At 49.3% G+C, this 21,988-nt stretch overlaps 1 pseudogene; it reads right to left on the reverse strand.

Moving 5' to 3' along the window:
- Positions 1 to 579: 579 nt before the first annotated feature.
- Positions 580 to 21,982, reverse strand: LOC138423758 (rho-related BTB domain-containing protein 2-like; annotated as a pseudogene).
- Positions 21,983 to 21,988: the final 6 nt, after the last annotated feature.

Consider the following 21,988-nt stretch of genomic DNA (forward strand, 5'->3'; position numbering starts at 1 on the left):
TTGTCGGTGGTGATTTTGTTCATTATTGTCTGCATTTTTTTGCAAAATTTACCCTCTCTCCATAAGAAGCTGTGCTGCCAGCAGTGGGGGAGGAGCCCAAAGGAGCATGGGATTGCTGTACTCTGGTCCCATCCCCCTCTACTTTCTCTCCCCCTGTTCCAGTGTTTCCTTGGGTTTCCATCTCCAAACCTGAGTGGTAAAGGATGGGGGGAAGGAGAAGTTTCTCACTGCACCAAGAAGCACTGCTTCCAGGGCTGCAGCTCTGAAAATCCTCTGCCACCTTCTCAGGCCTGGTTGCCCACAGCCCCGGAGGCAATGTCGGCAGAGGGCAAGCCTTCCACTTGCGGCTTCTGGCAGCTGCAGCACAGGGGTGGAGGCCTGGAGTTGGGCTCTGAAGGCTCAATTTCTACCCTGACTTTTCCAGTGAGGATTTGAGCAGGCTCCACAGGGAAAGGCCCACAAAGCCTCTGTAACCCTTCAAGTCCATAGATGGAGACGTGGGGCCAACAGAGGTAGGACCCTGCCTGCCCACTGCTGCTCCCAGGGAGGGGGCTGCCTGCACAGACCAGGACACACAGCTTCCCAGCAGGAGAGTTTCCCCTTTGATGCTAGGGTTCTCCGACCCACAGACAAGATGCCACAGTCCTCAGCTCTCTCCCCGATGCCCGCCTCTCAGGAGCTGTCTCCCGGCCGCCCGTGGAATCAGGACCTCTGCACAGGGCCACTGCTCTGGTCCACGAGGCCAGGCTCCCTCCTCTCTGTGCTGAGCTATGTTGGCTGCTGAGGGCAGCTCCACCCAAAGGGTCCTGGTTATGCGGGTCCTCTGTCCCTGGGAGGTGGAGGGGGCGATGCGGAGGAGCAGAGGGGCAAAGACAAGTGGGGACAACAGCAGCAGGGTCAGAAGAGGGTGGCAGCATCTCAGACCACAGCCGAGGAGGAGGATGGGGACGCCGAGGAGGCAGCCGAAGGGGACGCCGAGGACGGACTATTCCAGAACAGCCAGCGCCGCTTGGGCTGCCGCTTCAGGTGCAGATAGTCCTCCTTCTCACGCTCCTTCCGGGCCCACTGGTAGTGGTCTTCCTCCTTCAGGTACCAGACGGGCGGCCACCAGTGTTTCTCGAAACACTGCTGGTTTTCTGGGGCAGAACGGCAGTAGGGCTGTGTGAGGAAGATGCAGGAGGAGGGGCAGAGGGACTCCCACCCCTGCCCTGCTGCCATGGAACATGCCTCTGGTCCTCCTGGGCCCACATGCCAACCCCTGGGGACCAGAAGCGGAAGCCCTGCCTTCACTGAGCCCCCAGAGAGAGTCAGCTGCCCAGGGAGTGGAGCCGACGGTCCCCACTGGGGAAAGGCATTTCCACTTGCATTTTTCTTCCAGGCAGAGGGAAGATCCTATCAAGGCTCAGAGAATAAAGCAGGCTGCGACTAGGGATGAGGGAGAAATGGCGAGAACTGTGGGCAAGAAGATGCTCGGCCTGGCTGGGGGGACAGCAGATGCAGCTGGCAGAGCTGAGGTTCTGAGAGGAAACGTGCAGGGGATGGGGGTGTGCAGGAGGTCAGATGGGAGGGAAGGCTAGGCTGAGGGGTTTGGACTTATTCTAGAAGGTGTGGGGGCTCCACGGAAGTTTGGGACCAGGGGAGTGAGGCAGTTGGAGCTGTCCTTTAGAAAGAAAATGCTAGAAGGGTGATGAGGAGAGAGCAGGAGTGGGAGAACTGGTAGAGCACTGGTGGGGAGGAGGGTCACAGCAACACAGACGGTGCTCAGTGAGGACCAAGTGGGGGGGGCAGCCACACCTCTCCCTGGATCCCATGAATCCTGGACCCCTGGACTCCTGTCAGGCCCCAGGACCTGAGACACCAATTAAGCGGAGACCAAACAGCAGGGACCCCAGAGGATACCCAGATCTGTGTTGTCCAAGCTGTGACTTGTGCCCATTCCTAGGTTATGAACTTAATATCATGAGTCATGAACAGTATTAATAACAACTGATAAATTTTTCAATCTGTGTACTAGGTCACAAGATAAAATGTAATTCTTGATAACCTAGAGGGGTGGGATGTGGGGATGGGAGGGAGGATCAAGGGGGAGGGGATATATGTATAATTATGGCTGATTTGCATTGTTGTTTGGCAGAAACCAACCAACATTGTAAAAATTAACAACCAAACAAAAATGTATTTCTTATTGTGGAGTTTGGTCCACAAACATCTAAAAAAATACCACTTCTAGTCTGTACCTGTGAAAAGCAGAAGCTCAGAGGGGCAGAATGAATTGCCCAAGGTCTCCGGCGGGCCGGGGCGGGGGGGCCACCCTCCACATCCGCGCTTTTTCCAGGACCCCCTCCGCTGGGCCGGGTGCATGTTTGCAGGCTACTCCCTACCCACAGGGGTCTTTGGCAGCCTCTGGGCGCCTGGGGTCAGGTCAGAGGCTTGGACCCAAGGAGAGGGAGGCGACAAATGCCGCTGGGGATGCTCACCTGGGGACATGGCCTTCATGTCTCGGGGGAACTTGCGACACACATTGCTGTAGTTGGTGCAGAAGTGGTGAAGACACCGGTCAGCCAACTGGAACGCACAGTGGAACTGGGAACGGACAGGAACATGTCTGTGCTGGGACCCCTGGGCCAAGGTCTGCACACAGATGTCTCCTTTTGCCTTCAGAGCCAGAGCTTTGGCGCAGGTGGGCAAAGACCCTGAGTCACAAAGAACCCACCTCGAGAGGCAAGGCCACACAAAACCATGACGGAATGACATGGATTTGTCCCACCTCACCCGTGACCTGCCCCCAGCAGCCCCAGAAACCCACAGTCCTAGGAGGTCTGCCCTCCTCAGATCTGACCCCTCGTCCTCCATGCTGGACCAGAGCAGCCTACACTAAGGTGCTGACAAGCGGGCTTAGAGAGCTGACCTCCCAGGCGTATCTGGCATATTTTAACTTCATAAACTAATCTTTAGAATTTTTGACACCCTGAGGGCTGGTAGGGGAGATTTTGCTTGCCTGTTTTGGGTGGCTCAGACAGTAAAGAATCTGCCCGCAATGCAGGACACCTGGGTTCAATCCCTGGGTCAGCAGGATCCCCTTGAGGAGGAAATGGCAACCCACTTCAGTATTCTTGCCTGGAGAATCCCAGAGACAGAGGAGCCCGGCAGGCTAAAGTGCATGGGGTCGCTGAGAGCCAGACATGACTGAGCAGCTAACACTATCACTTGGGAAAATGCAGGCAGGAAGTTCATCTTAGATGGAGAGTCCCCAGTGTGCCTTAAATGACCTCAGCAGGCAGCAACCGCGTCTATGCAGGGCTCTGGGCTTCCCTCCCCTGCCCAACGGTTGCCTGAAGTCTCCGTCCCTTCCTGCCACAGCCAGCCTCTCCTCTCGGCATGTTGAGGTGCATCCTCTGGCTGGAGGATAAGACGGGTCTGCACACTGGGGGAACCAAGTCTGTCAATGGGTTTCCTTCCTACCCACCACCTCCCGAACCCTCCCATTTGCTGCCAACAGGCAGAGCCCAGAGCTGAGAATGTTGGAGAGATGCAGTCCCTGTCATCCTACCTGAGCCAGCTCCAGGAACACAAGGACGTCCCATCGGTGTCCACCATCATCTGAGTTGCTTCCATCAGCCCAGTCTCTGTGTACTGCTCTGTGACACACACACAGCCAGGAATGGGCTGAAGAACCACAGGAGTGGACAGGCTCTCGTTCCTCCCCTCCCCGACCCCAGCAGGGGCCCACAGCACGGCAAAGAGAGCCCCGGGGCCAGTCCCAACAGACCAGGAAAGGCCACAGGAGATTTAAGTCTGCTCCCACTAGTGAGGAAACCAGGATTAGAGCAAGACTTTCCCACTGGAGTGGAGGCGGGAAGTGAAGGAGACTGGAATAACCTATGAAGTTTTTTAAGCTACATATGTTGCAGTAAGGAGTTAAACAGGTGGAGTGAAAGCCCCCACCCCTGAGAATCAGCCACTGATACTGATGGGAGAGGATATTAAATCTCACACTTGCTGAGAACTATTTATTAGAACTAAGGATTAAATCAAGTTGTTCATATTAACTTAAATTTTGTAATAAATTGTGTACTAACCTTGCATTTCATGTTAAGACCTTTCTAGGGAAGAAGTAAACACTTTTAGTTCTGAATTTTAAGTGTATCAGTATAAACTGATAAAGTATTTTATCTTTAAAAGTAATATGTCTCAGCTGAGTCCATGGAAAAAGACCTAGAAACAACAGCCATCCCAACAGCAAAAGCATTGCTAATGCAAATACTGTGGCCTTGAAATCCCATTTCCAACTACAGGAAGCCAAGACTTCTCAGAGAAATGGCTGACTCCAGGTATGGGGCAGGAATGTACACGATGAACCGGGCACATCTTGTCATTCCAGAGCATCAGAAAGCTCCTCTAGAGACTCCACAGCCAACTTGAAGAGACTTCTACAGGTTAAAGGAACAGTAGAGTATCTGAGTTTCCATAAAGCTAATTGCAATTATTGAAAACCGACAGCTGGAATCAAGATTGCCGGGAGAAACATGAATAACCTCAGATATGCAGATGGCGCCACCCTTATGGCAGAAAGCGAAGAAGAACTAAAGAACCTCTTGATGAAAGTGAAAGAGGAGAGTGAAAAAGTTGGCTTAAAACTCAACATTCAGAAAACTAAGATTGTGGCATCTGGTCCCATCACTTCATGGCAAACAGACGTGGAAACGATGGAAATACTGAGAGACTTTATTTGGGGGGGCTCCAAAATCACTACAGATGGTGATTGATGCTGTGAAATTAAAAGATGCTTGCTCCTTGGAAGAAAAACTATGACCAACCTAGACAGCATATTAAAAAGCAGAGACATTACTTTACCAACAAAGGTCCATCTAGTCAAAGCTATGGTTTTTCCAGTAGTCATGTATGGATGTGAGAGTTGGACTATAAAGAAGGCTGAGTGCTAAAGAATTGATGCTTTTGAACTGTGGTGTTGGAGAAGACTCTTGAGAGTCCCTTGAACTGCAGGAGATCAAACCATTCAATCTTAAAGGAAATTAGTCTTGAATATTCATTGGAAGGACGGATGGTGAACCTGAGACTCCAATACTTTGGCCACTTGATGTGAAGAACCAACTCATTTGAAAAGATCCTGATGCTGGGAAAGATTGAAGGCAGGAGGAGAAGGGGACGACAGAGGATGAGATGGCTGGATGGCATCACTGACGTGGACATAAGTTTGAGTAGGCTCCAGGAGTTGGTGATGGACAGGGATGCCTGGCATGCTGCAGTCCATGGGGTCGCAAAGAGTCGAACACGACTGCGTAACTGAACTGAACTAAAAACCAATAGAGTATGTTCAAGTCAAAAATTCATAATCGCATGTAATATTAATAACAAAAACTCAACTGGTCACTCTCAAAGGATGATAGGAAACAAATGTGTATCTTGAAAACTGGTAAACTGGGACTTCCCTGGTGGTCCAGTGGCTAAAACTCTACACTTCCAATGCAGGGGACCCAGGTTCAACCCCTGGGAAGGGAGCTAGATCCCACATGCTGCAACTAAAGATCCTTCATGCCACCACTAAGACTCCACTGCAGCCAAATAAGTACCTAAATATACGAGAAAGGAGAAACAACTGGTAAATTAAAATACCACATATTCACCTGCCTTTCCTACACCAACTGTTCTACTGGGAAAACAAACCATAGGTGAGGGAAAGTTTCTCTTCTTTTGAAAGGATACCCACAGATTAAAAAAAAAAAAAGACTGAACTGGAATATTACCATTTCACAACACTTAATAAATGAATGGATCCAGGCAATAAAACTCAATGGCTGCTAACATCACAAAAAGAGAGAAAAGCAGATGATCTATGCTTCTTGATGAATAGCAGAAACAACCTACAAAATGTAGTCTCACCAAAAGAAGACTGGATCTAATCTTGCCTCTAGACCTGAAGGCCAGTTGATAGGAAGGAAATCTGGTATACTACAGAAAGGCCATCAGTAGAAAAATCTAGGTTCCCTAGATCAGAGGGTTTTTCCAACATATCGCGAGGGAAAGTGTTGTTTTTGTTTTTAACAGACAAGGTACTTACAGATTACAAAAACCTTAAAAGATATACAAAAAATAAAAGCATGCTATAGTGTTTCAGGATGAACACTTGGATGATAAAACTGTGAAGAAGAGTAAGGAAGAAAGACCATAAAATCTTAGAGCAATAGGCAGAATGGTTACTTTTGGGGTGGGGAGGGCCTATGGTTGAGAGGGACAGACTGGGGGCTCTGGTGTGGCGAGCGAGGGCCACTTCGTTTGTAATAATTTATTAGGGTGAACACATATTACATGTTTTGTGCAGTATTTCACATTTTTAAAATTAAGCTTAAATTAATAACTTCATAGTAAGCTTATATCACAAAACATGTCACCTATTATACAACACTTGGCATTTTCCACTGTTCCTTGATAAGGTAGATGGAAACATATTTTTTAAATGTGTTTTTTAGTGATTATGAAACATTTCACAGGAAAGGCCATTCAATGCTATTTTCTATAAGCCTTTCCATGCAGCAGTGAGAAGTAACATTTTTAACGGTTACCATGCAAAATCCATCCACTTGTGCTTAACCAGTGTGCCTGTTTGACTTGTTTCTGATTGCTTGCTATGATGAAACAAACTTAAAGAAACACCTGAATACATTTTTTGTCTTCATTTGGGCCATTTCTTTGTAGCAAGTCTTTCAAAAGTTATTTAGTCTAAGAGTTTGGACTGTTTTCTGTGTTCTGGAAATGCTGCACCACTTTTTCAAATTGTTGCAGCTGTGATCTTATTTATTATTTATTTATTTACTGGTCGCACCGCTCCGTGATCTTCGTTTCCTGACCAGGGATCGAACCCATGGCCCCTGCAGTGGAAGCACAGCCTTAACCACCAGACCACCGGGGAATTCTGCAGTTGAAATCTTTAGAAGCGTCTTACTCCCTTCCCTAAAGCCCTCAGTGTCCCCTGGCCTGCCTATGCAGGCTCAGCTCTTAACATTTGATTCTGGTCAATCACTTCCACCTCTCCCAGTGACCAAGCGCCGCCTTTCAACTTATTTCTCATCATAGGATCGCTGCTTCCCTCATAGCCAAGTCCCAATCTTGATCATCTGCCGAGGGCCACAGCAGCTCTAACACCAGGTCCTTCCCTGAACCTCAACTCAGTATCTGAGGCTTTGCTCTCTGCCGCCAGCCCACCCAAGGACATTAACCTGGACATCAATGCCAGCACAGGTACCAACACCAACATCAATGGAACGCACCTGCTGACTCCAGCTCAGGAGCGCCACCTGTCGGCGGGCACCACGGGCTCCAGAAGACTTCTCATCTGCACTACACCATCTCTCCTCCTGCCCTGGGACCCCAAGCGCTGCTCCTTGGTCTCCCTCCTGCCCCAGTCCCTGCTCCACCCAAGCCTCTGGGGTTGGTCCATCCTGAAACTTGAGCTCTATCTCACAGGATCTTCTAGGAATCAAAGAATTAGGAGTGACCAACAATTAAGTCAATGTTTACTGTGTTTCTAGAAGAAGAAAGAGAAAGTGAAGGTGGAAGAGAAGGAAATGAGAAAGGGGAAAAGGAGAGGAAGGGGAGATGCTAGGGCAGGAATGAGGAATGGTGTTCTGTTCTTTCTGACTTCTTAAGCTTGCCTGAGTGTGGCCAAGCTGAGAACCTCGAGCCCTGGCATCTACTGGTGCCCACTTGCTGCACCGCAATAACCTCTAGAGAGACCTATAAGGTGACCCCACCAAGCATCCCTCTCACACATTTCTTGACATCCACGTCCTCACCGCAACCCCAATACACACCGACATATCTCATGCTATGTAAACGTATCCCCTTGGTGCTGGCGGCCTGTCCCCTGGGAGGGGACAGGTGAGAGGAGAAATCACGGCTCCCAGGGGGTCCCCTGACTCCTCCTCCTCCCTGGAGGACCCTCCCCTGGGCTTAGCTACCTGTGAGGGTGACCAAGTGTGGCAGGCAGAGGCGGTTGGCCAGGATGGTGAGTTTCACGTCGTCCAGGTCGGGGCTGGAGGTGAACATGCCAGTGTACAGGTACTCCAGCACGGCCCGCATGCAGCTCTTGCTTGTGTAAGGAAATACCACCTGCGGGTGGGAAGGAATGGAGCAGGCTGCAGCAAGGTCCAGCTTTCGGGAAAGAGCAGCAGTTCTGAAGAACTCAGAAGGCTCTGGCCTGGACACTTGGTCTCCCGTAGACAAGCTGTCACCCCTCTGCGATCCCTGGACCAGCTCAGAATCCCTCCTTCCCCAAAGGCTAATCTCCCACACCAACAGCCTGCCATGAACCCATCTACTGAGGACCTGTGAGCAGGGCTCCAACAGCTTTTCAAAGGACCTGGACTCGCATTAGCATCCTTCTGGTCTGGAGGAAGCATGGAGTCCTTCCGGTCACCTGCATCCGGCCCGACTCTATCCTTCGGGGAGCAGTGCCAAGTGGGATGTGGATGAACAGAGCGAACACCAGCTGGTCTCTCTGGGCTGCTCGAAGCTACAGCTCTGGGCCTCTGGGATCTCTCCAGAGTGGGACCAACACAGAAACTGCTTTCTCATCAGCCGCCAGCCTCTCCAGGCTGCACTGGGAATTGGCTGGAACTTTACAGCTGCTTCTGTGGCTCAGAGAGTTCCCATCTCACACTCTGCACATCTCAACCCTCTCATGCTTCAGGGAGCAGAGGCAACTCAAATCTCAAACTCTCCTCTTCACCTCCCAGAAGGACTCCCTTTCCAGTGTGTGCTAAGTCGCTTAAGTCATGTCCGATTCTGCGCGACCCTATGGACTGTAGCCCGCCAGGCTTCTCTGTCCATGGGATTCTCCAGGTAAGAATACTGGAAAGGGGTGCCCTTCCCTCCTCCAAAGGATCTTCCTTACCCAGAAATCTTAGGAAATCCCTTCTCTGGGTTAGAGGATGCTATGCTCTACCATTCTTTGTTCAGCCTTTCATTCAAGTGTTTGCTGAGCACTGACTAAGGGACCAGAGCTGAGAAGGGTACTCAGCAGAAATAAAAGACCTCATCCCCATACTCAAGGGAAACCTCAGATCAGCTGGAGAAACTTGGTGTGGACCCTTGGAACTTTAAGCAGATTCACAAAGGAGGACACTGTGAACTACAAGGCTGAGGGATGGACAGTCAGTGTCACAGTTCAGAGAAGGGTAGAAAGGAGGTCAGACTTGAACTCCAGTCTTGATTTGGCTAGAACTTGCGCTGACTCCTGATGTTTACTCTTAGTAATTTTTCTATCTCTTGATTATAAACCCCATTTGATCATGCTCAATTAAGAATTAAAACCAGTTCTATACTGAGGTCTCTTTCCCCCTATTGCAATAGTTTCTGAATAAAAATCTGTTCTTACTGCTTTAAGAAAAAAGTTTTTTCTAAACTACAGAGCTAGGATGTGACCAAAATTCCCCATCTTGGTATATTGCAAAGTCCTTGGCTATAGGAGCCATCTCATAAACTTCTCTTGGGCCCATCACTTGGTGGTTTGGACAGAGTCAAGGCTGAAGGAAGTACCGTGAAGTGACAGATACCTCGGATGGAAAGGGAGTAAACCTCTCTCCCTCCCAGCCGTTTCCATCCTGGCCTCACCTGCCTGGTGGAACTCTCCACAAATGGCCCCCCAAACATGGCAGCCATCCAATCACAGCTAGAAATCAACAGGGGCTTGTGGGCGCTGATGGTGCCATCATCCAGGATGAAGGTCACATCTGTTGGGTGAGAGAAGATGCATCACGTGAGGATGGGGTGAAAGAATATGGGACAACCAACCCACGGGTCGAACTGCTCCCAGATAACTGCTTCCTCCTGAAGCCACAGTCTGTGAGCACCACATGACCACAATCTCAGGCTGGGGGCTCTAGGTTTCAGGAGCAGAGCCACGGTATCTCCAGGACATCGGTGGCTGAGATGACTCAGAATGCTACTCAGACCAACCCAGACTTGGCAGAAGGCTCCTGGAGGGAACTCCCCTGCCTTTGGGACACCAGCTCCTAAGCCTGTTTCATACCTGAGAAGGTGCCTTTGGCCAAGCACTCCTTAACCGGGTTGGTCCGGCGGACATGGAAGGCCTTGGTGATCTCCTGGTTCGTGAAGGCCTCATTGTTGAGGATGTTGGCCACCATCACACGCAGATCAAAGACCTCAAGCAGCTCAGCGATGTGGGCGATGTGCATGAAGTCTCACTCATTCTCGTCCAGCTCCCCTATGTACAGGTACTTGAGAACAGCCCGGAAGGGTCCTGGCTGGATGGAGCTGTCCATTTTCACCACCACCATCAGCCGGGATTTGTAAGTCAGTGGGTCTTCTGTGGTCTCTTCCTGGATGCTCACAAAAGCTCGGCTCCAGGAAGACAGCACTCGACCCCACCCAGGCAGGTACCCTGTCCCATTGCCTCCTAAGATCCCGTCGCTGGTGGATGACTGGAGCCCACCAGGCCCAGAGCCCCTGCCCTCCTCCACGCTCTCACACACGTCAAAGCTGGCTGCCCGGAGCAGGAAGTCCCGGCCATGGTAGTGGTGGTGGTGGTGATGGTGGGGGTGTTGATCAGGGTGACCCTGGTGGTCCTCTGAGCGGGGGCCCCCCGACCCCGAGGGTCCCCCCAGCTCCCCCTCACTCAGGTCCATGAGGAACAGGTCGTAGAACTTGGAGGAGGCCGTGGAGAGGTAGGTCTTGTTGCGAAGATGCGCACCCGCTCCTGAAGCACAAGGATGAAGTCTGCACACAGCCGTATGCAGGGCTTCCTGGGCAGCTCAGCTGGTAAAGACTCCCCTGCAATGCAGGAGAGTCCGCTTCAATTCCTGGGTTGGGAGGTTCCCCTGGAGAAGGGATAGGCTACCCACTTCAGTATTCTTGGGCTTCACAAAACAAAACCTATAGTTAATACACAAAAGATCAACGTCTTTTAAAACCTGAGGATAGTTCCTTAATGTTTGATCCTGATACCTGATTTTTGTTTGTTTGCACTATGTATAATGCTCATTTGTAACAGTGTGTGTGTGTGTGTTGTGTGTGTGAGTGTGTGTGTGTGTGAACTGCTCGAGGAGGGAGCAGGAGTGATGGACAGTCTCCGGCTCATGGATCCGGGGCCTCCTCATGGGCCAGGGCACCTGATTCTTGGTCCACACTCCTGACATTGCTCCAGGGGGTACAGGCCATGGCCATGACCTTCCTATCAGGGCACCTGGGTACAGACAGGGGGATGACGTAGGGGACCCATCAGGGACAGCTGGCTGGATAAGGAGAAAGAAGGGGCAACCTCTTGTCCCAGGTCTCCTGACAAGACAGTGGAGGGGGGACAGGCTCCTGCTGTCTGCAGGTCAGGATGCCCTCACTCCCCTCACTGGGCAGGAGAAGGATCCAGGCTTGTGCACTGCAGCTCCCAGGCTCCTGCTGAGTGTTCAGAGCTGTGCTTGCAGGGCCTCTGCAAGGCACCCCCTGGCCGCCCTGGGCTGCATGGGGAGTCCTGTGAGGGGGATCTCATCCACGTCAAGGGTCACAAGGGTGTGGGCCCAAGCTGAGCTTCATCCTTCAGTCAAGCTTTAAATAGGAGGCCCTCTTGTCCTCCACCTGTTGACTCTTCCTGCCAACCTCAGCCAACACTGGAGTGTCAGAGGACAGCGAATTAATATTGACCTTCAAGTCCCCACATAGGAAAGATTCAGGTGCTACTGGGGAACAAGGGCTAGGTGTGAGGCCAATCAAGCTGGCTCAGGATTTTATAGGAACCTTGAAGGAGCACACACATGGCCTCATTATGGCTTCTGTCTGCCGTCAGCAGCTTTGGTCTTTCTAGGCCCCTTCTTGCTTACAAAAATAATTAAAGATTATATTTAGGACTCAATAGGTATAAAGATGAATATACCTGAGACTGAACTCTATCCAAATAGTTTTGTATGATTTCAAGACTTTTTTAAAAATTGGGGTATAATTGCTTTTCAATATTGTATTGTTTTCTGGTGTACAATGAAATGAATCAGCTATATGTATACACATGCCCCTTCCTCTTGGGCCTCCCCAATCCTCTAGGTCATGGCGGAGAATGAAGCTGAATTCCCTATGCTATACAGCAGGTTCCCACTATTTATTTTACACCTGGCGGTGTATATATGTCAATTCCAATCTCCCAATTCATCCCATCCCTCCCTCCCCCGCCTCCGCCCCCGGCCCATGTCCAGACGTGTGTCCTCTGTATCTGTGTCTCCCCTCCTGAGCTGCAATAGGTTCATCTGTACCATTTTGCTAGATTCCACATATATATTTTAAAATTTTTCGTGGGCCACTGATGGGATCATGGGCCCTAACCTGCAGCCTCCTGTGCCCAGTGGAAAAGCTAGCTTGGCCTAAGGGGAAACGTGTTGAAGAGGTGTGGGGACGGACACTGCAAGGGGCAGTGTGGGGCCACACAGTCAGGTGAGGAGGGGCCTCTGCAGCCTCAGAAGACCGCACCAGCATGCGAAAGCCTGGAGGCGATGGGGCTCCATAGGAAGAGGGGAGAAAATGGGGTCCAGGGAAGCTCAGGAGTTTCCCTGGTGGCTCAGATGGTAAAGAGTCCGTCTGCCACGCAGGAGACCCAGGTTTCATCCCTGCGTCTAGAAAATCCCCTGAGAAGGGAATGATCCCCTGATCCCCTGGAGAAGGCAGTGGCTACCCAAGCCAGTATTCATGCCTGGAGAATCCCATGGATAGAGGATCCTGGCAGGCTACAGTCCATGGGGTCGCAAACAGTTGGACATGACTTAGTGACTAAACAACAACAATCAATATAAAACACTGATGGACTTTTTTTTCTTAAATACTGTCTTTGAAATTCAGAATGTACTTTTCACTTGCAACACATCTTGATTCAGAGAAGCTGTTTGAAGTGCTCCATTCCCATAAGGACCTGGTGATTACTCTACTGAACAGCACCATCTGGGCCTCTAGAACTTAGGGAAGTCCTAATTCCTGTTCCCAATGAGCTCGTAGTCATTAAGAGACACAACGAGGCACAGAAAAAATACAGTGATGAGGGAAGAGCCTTCAAACAAAGCTCATGCCATTGCGCCCTGGCAGGAAAACAAGAGGCAAAATGGGTCCGACCTGTAGAGAGTCAAACAGTGACTCAAAGGAAGGGGGTTCTGTGATCTGGAACTCAGCTGAAGACTTGGAAGAGCTGTCACAACCCAGGACCCCATGTCCCTAGGCTTGGCCTTCACTTCCTGGGCTTTCCTCCTTCAGATGACCTCAGTCTTCCTTGCAGGATCTGTCTCTCTCATCTAATTCATATTTATTAATAATGAAAGATGCTCTTAAAAAAACCCAACCTGTAAAACCTTTCCTTAATAATGTGTTATGATGATGACACTTCCCATCAATGATAGAAAATTAACTCTTCAATAATGATACAGCAACTAGGATGCCTTCCGAAAAATAATGATGTTTCCTCCTTATGCTCTTCTTATTGGATGATTAAAAATAGGTGGCTCAATGAATTAATCGTAATATATGAAACCAGAAAAGTACTGCAAAAATATGAGAAAAAATTTCTTACCACTTTGGAGAGAGAATGAACTTCTTCAGTATGACAACAAATTATAAAACTTGCCTAAAGGCTATATAAAAATTAAGAAGAAAGCCAAAGGGAAGAAATCGTGACAAAGATAAAAACAAACTAGAAAAAAGTACTCAGAACACAAATCACACTTAGAAATGTAATTTCCTTAATCTGTAAGGATTCATAATGAACCAAAAGAAGAGCAACAAGAAAATCAGATCAACAAGACTTAAAACAACATTATAAAGCAATTAGACCTAGCAGACATCTCTAGAATACTCCAGTCAACAACAAAAGACATTCTTCTCAAGTGTACATGGAACATTCTCCAGAATAAACCATATCCTAGCTCATAAAACAAATATCCACATATCTCAAAGGAGAGCCATAACAGAACCCGTGCCCTCCCGCCACAATGGAATGGAATCAGAAATCACAGACAGGAAGGGGCTGGGGAACTTCACAGCCGTGATACAATCTAAAGAACACACTCTCCAATAACCAATTAGTCCAAGAAGACATCAAAAAAGAAACTGTAAAATCTTTTGAGATGAATGAAACTGAAGATACCACATACCAAAACTTACGGGATATAGCTAAAGCAGCTGAAAACTTAGAAAGAAATCTATGCCTATAAATGACTGCATTAAGGAAGAAGAAAGATCTCAAATCAATAACCTACTACTATACAATGAGACACTAGAAAATGAAGACCATCCTAAAGGTAAAGTAAACAGAGGAAGGAAATAATACCGATTAGAACAGAAAGTAATGAAACTAGAGCTAGAAAAACAAGAGAGTCCGTGCTGATGAGCACGTGATGGGCCTTGTGGGGCCCTGGCCCTTCTGCTTGACCAGAGCTGCAGTCGAAACAGGAAACGGCCGTTCTGGTCCGATCTTCTGCCCCAGGAGGACGTGGTGAAGGAGGGAGATCAGGTTCATGGAGGGGAAGGGAGCCAGCTGTGGTAGACTGGTTGCTCTAAGAGATGTTATGCTACTTATCACCTGTCTTGTTTTCAGTAGCTGCCAATATATTCCTGAAACCTAAAGCAGGCAGCACAGCGTGGGTGCTCCTGTGGGGGTTGAATGATTGAACAAAGGCTGCATGTATTCCACTGTGCGGTCGTTAAAGTATTTAGTAATAATCCTCCTACAACTAAAAATTTCTCATTTTTTTCAAAATTATTACATTGAGTGTATTTGAAAATAAAACCATATATGTTTTCTGATGACATTAGTGGGTGACTTTCTAGAAGAGTAGAATCTGGGTCAACCCACCAAGCATATTTTGTACTTGTAAATATACAAGTGTATTTTTACTGTAACCCAGCTACACACACACACACTTGGGCACAGGTGCATCCAGCTTTGGTTCCTAGAATTCAGTAGTTTTGATCTGATGTTGTGGGTCTTTCTTTATTTTTCCTAACTGTTAAAAAACACTTTCCTGTGACCCATTCATTTATTTTATTTCTGGCTGTGGTGGGTCTTCCCTGCTGTGCGCGGGCTTGATCCAGGTACAGTGAGCAGGGTCCACTCTTCGGTGCAGGGCACAGTTTCCACATTGCAGGGGCTTCTCTTGTTACGGAGCGTGGGCGCTGGGCTCGCGGCCTCAGTAGGTCCAGCACTTGGGCTCATTAGTTGCCGTTCGCAGGCTCTAGAGCTCTGGCTCAGTAGTTGTGGTGCATGGGCTTAGTCGTTCCACAGCATGTGAGATCTTCCTGCACCAGGGATCAAACCTGTGTCCCCTGCATTGGCAGGCAGATTCTTATCCATTGTGCTCCCAGGGAAGTCCTAAATTAAATTTTAAGAAAAGAATGAGGTTGGATCCTAGTTTCATGTAGAAATTCTTATCACTGTGGATGCAGCCTCCTGTTTAGAGATGGTTTCAAAAAATCAAAATTGGTACTTAATCTTATCTTTTCACCTTCCCTGGAGACTGTCACATGCTTTCATTTCCTTGTTTAGACTACTGATAATGGTGCAAAGCGTCTCCGCATTTGTGGAATAACTATTACTTCTGTTTTCCTCATTTGAGTCACATATACCCTGGGATGGAGTGCCTGTCCTGGTGGGGTGGGTGGGAGAGGACTACTGGGGCAGAAGAGACTGTGTGGGGTGCTGGGAGTGTTCTGTGTCTTGACTGGGTGATGGCTACTCAGCTGCATACAGTTATCAAAGCTGGAGCAGATACTTAAGAAGTGAGGATTACTGCAGGGAATGGTCTATAAAAATAGAAACTATCAAAAAGAATCAAAACACAATTGTAGGGCTGAAAAGTCAAACAGCTGAAGTGAAAAATCCACACTACACGTGTTTAACTATGCAGCTGACCGGTAGAGGAAAGGACCGTGAGCCTGAAGACAGGACAGAAGAACACAGGACAGACAGCCTCTGCGTGTGCCTTTCCTGAAGAAAGCACCGAGTCCCTGGTTTATCTCTTCTCCTAGAAAGGGAAACAGTTGGAGATCCCTTTGAAGAGTTTGTTGATATTATCGAACAATACAAGAAATAGCTACATTATCCACTAGCTAGAAAAGACTCATATATTCATGAGTCCATGACGAAAATACATAACTTCATATAAAAAGAAGCATGTGTGTACTTTCCTCCCCGTCCTTGCAGTCTCCTCTGGAGAAGCTGTGAGTGGCACAGGGCAGGGGTGTCTGTTCTTGCTGGGTGATTCACTCCTTCCTTCCCCTCTTTATGCCTGCATGCGTGTGTCTCCTGCTCTGACTCGAGATTTCCAGGCACCAGGTTTCTGGAAGACTGGAGCGCAGCCCCTCCTCCGTCCACCTCCTCCCCGCCCTTCCCCTGGGGAGGGGCCCAGCCTGGCCTGACTCCCCACAGCCTCCCCCGGTGGTGCCTCTGGGTTGCACCTGGGCCTGCTCGGCTCCCTGGAGGTGCAGACTGGCTGCGGCAGAGCTGTCGGGAAGGGATCTTGCTTGCTGGGGGCCTCCTGTGGCCCCTCACTGGTGAGCCTCCTGCCACTCTGGGGCCACCTTCTCTTTCTGTCCCCACTGGCCTTTCTGTATCCTTCTCAGAGGGCCTGGTGACTCAGCCCTGCAACCTCACAGAGACCCCCCCTTTTTTTTTCCCCTCTCCTGGACCTTCCGTCCTAGCTCTTCTCCCTTTTCCTGGACCTTCCGCCCTAGCTCTTCTCCCTCTGCGTTCCTGGGAGGCCCCACGCTCAGGCTTCTGTCCCCTTCCCAAGCCAGGGTGCCGTGTACAGAGCTATGTCCACTCTGAGGGCTGCCCTTCCGCCCCTGCGCATTGGCCCCTCTGCCTCACCCTGGAGCCACGGGAGCACAGCCTGCTGCTTTAACCCCCCGCAGGCCTCCAGGGCCCTCTCTCCTCTCCTCCACAGTCTGCTCCTGCTGTTATCCCCGCCTTTCCTCCAAACCAGCACCAGATGTCCTGTGACATCTCTCAATAGGAAACTCCCATTCTCCAGCTCTGTACCTTTGCTCCTGACATTTCACTTTTCCCCCAATCTCCCCACCCCAACATGGACACTACACCTCCTGTGGGGCTATCTCTGACAGTTAGGAAGATAACTGTGAGAAGATAGGTGCATTCCCAAGATGGCACATATCCAGTGTTATGCTGGAGCCCTTCAACCACCCTCTCTCCCAAAAACCTCAATCACCAGCGTCCTGAGAGCCAAGAACTTGTGAATATATCTGAAAATAGATTATATTAGATTCTTGATCATGTTCTTATTAGAATATGAGGCTTCCTAGAAGAAATAGAATATCTGGGTTAACCTAGAGGGGTATTTCTTTCTCCACACACACACACACACACACACACACACACACACACGCACATATAAAAATGCCCATGCACTGTTTTGGTTCTTAGCAACAGTTCCTTCATTTTGGTCTGGAGATTGGGGGAGTTATGATGTCAGGGTTGCTCACAACGTACTTGTTCTGCTCCATGATGGAGAAAAGTCAGGCCCAGGACTGGAGTTGAGAAGTCAGAGGGTTTTCTGTTGGGGCCAGGACAGGGGCAGGTCTGTACAGAGCTCTTCAGAATTCTGCAGGTGAATGAGGGCAGACCCTGGCAGAGTATCACACCTTCAGAGGGAGCATGAGATCCTCAGAGGGGGAATGTCATCACTGTAGGGAGGGAAGATCCCGTGGAAAGGAAGTGGTCCAAACAAAGCTCACCCACATCCTGTATGCCCTGGTCTGTAGCCGAAAGCAGAGACCTGCATTTCCTGGCTTCCCTGGTGGCTTAGGTGGTAAAGAATCTGCCTGCAATGCAGGAGACCTGGGTTCAATGCCTGCGTCAGGAAGATCCCCTGGAGGAGGGAAAGGCAACCTACTCCAGTATTCTTGACTGGGAAGTCCCATAGACAGAGGAGCCTGGCAGGCTATAGTCCATAGGGTCACAAAGAGTTTAGCAAGACTGCAACTAACACTAACTATTATAGAAAATAAACATACCATTATGGCAACAATCAGATAATACATAAAGGTTCCTATGAGAAATCTCTCTCTAGCACTGTCCTGTCTGGCTCTTGACTGCAGCTAAGGACAGGGAGAAATCTGCCCATGAAAAGACGCCCCAGAAAGGTGATGGGGTGACACATGACGTCACCCATACCACTCTCAACTGCCCGGGAGAAAGAGTAATGGCGGTTACAATGACTGTACCCTCCAAAGCAGATTCATTCTGGTGTCTCCTGGTGTCCTTCCTCAAAAGGGGAGGATCCCACATGTGACTGGGCCTTTGAAAGCGTAACTCCTTCACAAGAGAGGTCTGAGAGAAGCCCGCTGCTGCTGCTGCTGGTCCTAAGTCGCTTCAGTCATGTCCGACTCTGTGCGACCCCATAGACGGCAGCTCACCAGGCTCCTCCGTCCCTGGGATTCTCCAGGCAAGAACACTGGAGTGGGTTGCCATTTGGTATTTGAATCTTGTTTAGTGTTTTTTGATTGAAACTAAAGGGCAAGAAGAAGTACCCTTTGCTGATCTAGAGGTGACTTCCTTATCTGGAAGTTCTCTGCATGGCATGATTCACAGGAAATCTGAAAACTTTTCCTCTAAGAGCAGGAAAAAGACAAGGATGCCACTCTCACAATTTTTACCCACATAGTACTACAAGTCCTAGCCAGAGGAATTAGGCAAGGAAAAGAGATCAAAGGTATCCAAATAGGAAACAAAGAAGTAAAACTGTTACTATTCTCAGATACAGGATATTATATGTAGAAAACCCTCAAGACTCCATCAAAAACTCTTAGAATAAATGAATTCAATCAAGCTACAGGATACAAAACCAGTATGAAAAAACCTATTGTATTTCTTTATATTAATAATAAACCAGCAAAAGAGAAATTAAGGAAATAATGTCATTTACAATTGCATCAGAAAGAATAAAATTTTTAGGAATAGATTTAACCAAGGAGGTGAAAGATATGTATACTGAAAATAAGACATTGAAGAAGACACATCTGTGACAACATGGATGGGCCTTGAGGGCATTATGCCAAGTGAAATAAACAGGACAGAAAAAGCAAATACAATATAATCTCTATTATATGTGAAATCTTAAAAGAAAAAAATCAAGCTCAGAGTTACAAGGAATGAATTGATAGCTGCCAGAAGTAGGAGGCAGCAGGGTGGGGTGGGAGAAAAGGGTGAAGAGGATCAAAAGGCAAAAAGAAAAGGAAAAAGGACTGGATGTAAACTGAGAGTTAATAGACTCAAGAGCGTGCATGACTGCAGGCTTTAGCACAGGGACTGGGGAGGGTTTGGGGGGCTGGTTAAAATGTCTCTTGCTCTCTCTTGGTTCTCAGTGATGGTGATGAGGCTGGGGGTACACAGGACCTCCCCCAGCCCGAGTCAGCAGTTCCATCCAATCTGCCTTGGGTTCTCTCTGGCAGCTCCCCTCCCCAGGACCAGCTTAGACTTCCCCCTCCCCTAGTTGGACTGTTACCAAAAGACCTGCCTCAGGCCTCAGGGGCCAAGGGACAAAGTATACATTTTTTTTAAAAATTTTAAAATTAAAAACAAAACACGGGCATTCCCCAGTGGTCCAGTGGTTAGGACTCTGTGCTTCCACTGCAGGGACACAAGTTTGCTCCCTGGTCAGGGAACTAAGTTCCCACATGCCATAAGGCAGCCAAAAAATAAAATGAAACAACCAAAAAACTTCCTCAGACTTCCCTGGTGGTCCAGGGGTTAAGAATCGGCTTGGCAAAGCAGGGACAGGGATTCGATCCCTGCTCCGAGAAGATTCCATATGCTTCGGGGCAGCTAAGCTCCTGCACCACAACTTCTGAAGCCTGCGCTCTAGAGCCTGTACTCCACAACAAGAGGAGCCATGGCAATGAGAAGCCCACCCGCCAGGACCAGAGAGTAGCCCCTGCTCTCCGCAGCCAGAGAAAAGCCAGTGTGCAGCAGTGAAGACCCAGCACAGCCAGAAATCAATTCATTAATTAAAATGTTTTTCCAAACAAACAAAACCCCAAACTTTCCTCAGGCCACACAGGGATTTATTGACTCTGGATGATCAGAACTCAGAGCTTTCAGTGGACATGTTGGTATTCTGGTCCACAATTTAAGAGAAGAAAAAAAAAAAATCCAATACAGGGTCTGGCTGGGGGGCACTGCTGTGACAAACAACACATACGAAAGCTCTGCCCCACCCTGGGCCCCCACCAGGCTTCTGAGGGGGGCAACTTCCAGAACACTTCTCCCGGCAGCCCAGGACAGAAACCCTTGTTTCCAGTCTGCAACATTCTGACAGGAAGCAGGCCTGTGGAGCAAAGTGATGAGGGACAGAAAGCAAAGGCAGAGAGGGATTTAACTCCTTTTTGAACCATGCTCCCCTGTGAGTAGATTATTCCTTTCAGTGGAAGAGGTTTTCATAAGGGTTCCTTTCTCTCTTCTGTTGCATGACTAAATCTGGAAGGTGCTGTAACAGACTTTGATGGAACCTTTTCGTTAAAAAAAAAAAAAAAAACTATTTGTACTTGCCTTGCTGTCATAAGTACTCACACCCTCGTGGGACAAAGAGCCCAGCACCAGTGAAGTATGGGGGACAGACTCGGGCTCGGGGAAAGCAATATGGAGTCCGTGGGAAGAGCCCGCACACATCAGAGGCCCTCTGGGAGGTGAGAGGAAGAGGAGAAGAAGAAACTGGGAACCCTGAGGGCTGAATGCTACCTTTTTAAAAATAGATTGTATTTAAATGCCAGTATTTGTTTAGTTGTCTGCCTTGGGTCTTTGTTCCTTTAGAGGGGATCTTCCTTCCATCCTGTGGGTTTCTTTCCTTGTAGTTCATGCCCTCTCTAGATGTGGACGGCGGGACTCAGTAGTTGGGGTGTGCCAGCTCAGTAGCTTGAGGTATGTGGGATCTTAGTTCCCCCTATCAGGGATCAAACCTGAGAACCCTGCATTGGAAGGCAGATTATTAACCACTGAAGCACCAGGGAAATCCTGATTTGGTAACTTGTTGGTCCTGGCAAACTAGGGGGATGGGACAGTCCAGGGTGACTTGGACCCTTCTCTGAGCCTGATGATAGGAAGTGCTGCATTGCCTCAATGTGAATGGTGACCCCAGTTTGTGAAATCAGAGACATTCAGAGTTGTGAACATAAAATAGGACTTGGTGGATGTATTCATCTGCAAATCAAGTGTTTCAACTACATAGTCACAGCCAGGCCACCTTCTTTTTCCTGGATGCCACTTATTCTGGATGCCAGAATCTGCCTGGAACGCAGATTCTGAGTCTCACCGGCCAGATGACAACAAAGCACGTGGGAGGTGCCCTGTCCCCGCCTCCCAAAGGCACAGACATGGCTGGCGCTGAATGAAAAACCACAGGGTATTCGCTGGCAGAAATTCCCCTTGGGTAGAGTCTTGGCTCCTCAATTGGCTGGAAGTGGTAATGATTACATCAGCAAGCACTGGTTTATTTGCTAGTGCGGATGGCACAATCAGGGCGGGGGTGGTGTAAACGTAGAGGCAGACGGATTAAACAGCAGAGCTCCGCTCCGCACACCTCGCAGGGGCGATCTCGCGCCCCACGAAACACACTTTCGTTTCTGATGGCTCTGGAGGTTGTCACCACGCGGCAACCTGGACAGCGAACGCTCCCCGACCGCACCGGGCAGCGGGGACAGAGGACAGCGGCCACCTGGAGCTCCCGGGCAGGGTACACCCAGGGCCCCAGGCCTCGACTTCGGGGCCCCTGGGCTCTCATCTTCGCCGTCTTGGGTGTCTTGCTGTTGATGAGTTCCCGCCACGAGTCCTGGCTCAAAAAGGCGCTTTTGGTGGCCCGGAAAAGGCCCGGGGGCACCTGGCTGGGCAAATCCCGGCAGGACCCGCCTGGGCAAGTCCAATACGCAGCGTGTTGGTGGGGGAGGAGGGCGCTAGAGGAGTGCGGATCCCTGGCATCTACTC

Source organism: Ovis canadensis, chromosome 18, assembly GCF_042477335.2.
Source record: "Ovis canadensis isolate MfBH-ARS-UI-01 breed Bighorn chromosome 18, ARS-UI_OviCan_v2, whole genome shotgun sequence".
In the NCBI taxonomy this organism is placed as follows: Eukaryota; Metazoa; Chordata; class Mammalia; order Artiodactyla; family Bovidae; genus Ovis; species Ovis canadensis.